Raw genomic sequence first — 1,230 nt, 5'->3', positions numbered from 1 at the left:
AAGGTTCTCGACGCTAGGCACCATTCCTCTAGGTTGTCCGGAGCATCGGCCATTCTACTACGGATGTTGCGAAAGAGATCCCAGTCAATCACCGTGAACTCACGTATCCTGCTGTGATCCACCATTATTGAGGTCTCCAATATGTAGTGGTCGCTGCCAAAATCCATGGCGGTGTTGGTCCATGTAGTCCTTCGACAATCTTGATGAAAGCGAAGTCTGGCATCGTGTCTCTGGTCACCGAATTTCCCACCCGCGTAGGGAAAGCTTTATCGGTGATTAGGGTTAGGTCTAGTTCATTTGCCAGAGGTCCCGACCTTTGCTTGTCTCGTTCACGTATCCCCAGAAGCCATGCTGGACTATGACGAGGGGGTGGGGGCCTGCTAGTTCCACTGCCTTCTCGAGCAGCGTTTTGAATTGCTGGCGCCTGTGCTTGGGATTACTGTAAACGTTCAGCACAAAGACACTGTTTCTGCGTTGGTTGTGCCGCAGGATCTCCACCATCACGTGTTCGATCTAGCAGCTCGTCAGCTTCATGTTGTAAGAGAGGTGTGCTAGCTTCTTATCTATAATTGTGCAGATCCCTCGTCCGCGTGGCTGCCCGGGGACTGCTCTGTAACCAGCGAGGGACGCCGCAGAGGCTAGGGTCTCTTGCAGTGCTATAATTCTAGGTTTATCCGTCAATGAAGTACTGCTGCAGCAGTGCTCTTTTACCAGCGTACCCCCTGCAGTTCCTTCGCCAAATACGGAGATTTCCTTTATCGTTGTCCATTATTAATTCTACTTTCATCTCCCCTCTGGGAGGTCAGTAGGGCTCGAAGATTCGGTCGCTCATGTCACGTGGTCACATCATATCACGTCACGTGGTCACGGAGATGCGCTCGTGCCACTGCTCTCGCGTTCATCGTCGTCGTCTTCTTCCACAGCTGGCTCCGATGCTGCTGATCATGCCAGCGTTCCCATACAGTCCCTCGCGCTGGTGCCACTGCTCGTGCTTTCGTCGTCTTCTTCCACGGCTGGCAGGCTTTCGCCTTCACGTTTTACAAATGTGTAACACTTGCTTACTTTAAAGGCGAAAGCCTTAGGTGTCTACGTTGGCGCTGACCTTTCGGTGACCTTTCGGTGACATTTCGGTGACCTTTCGGTGACCTTTCCGTGACCTTGGCGAAACTGTGCCGCGAAGAAAAATAGTCGACGGCAGAAAGATTAAACACGTGTCTAAAATGCTTGGAT

General features: G+C 51.9%; 1 long non-coding RNA gene across 1 annotated transcript; it reads right to left on the bottom strand.

Moving 5' to 3' along the window:
- Nucleotides 1-407: 407 nt before the first annotated feature.
- LOC125943348 (uncharacterized) lies at nucleotides 408-1,230 on the bottom strand. The gene is made up of 2 exons (XR_007465759.1): nucleotides 1,147-1,230; nucleotides 408-1,113 (listed from the first exon to the last, which is right to left on the bottom strand). It is a non-coding gene; the product is annotated as an uncharacterized LOC125943348 (long non-coding RNA).

The sequence above is a fragment of the Dermacentor silvarum genome, chromosome 2 (genome assembly GCF_013339745.2).
Source record: "Dermacentor silvarum isolate Dsil-2018 chromosome 2, BIME_Dsil_1.4, whole genome shotgun sequence".
NCBI classification, from domain to species: Eukaryota; Metazoa; Arthropoda; class Arachnida; order Ixodida; family Ixodidae; genus Dermacentor; species Dermacentor silvarum.
The sequence above is the reverse complement of the archived record's forward strand: the minus strand, read 5'-3'. Positions and strand labels throughout refer to the sequence as shown.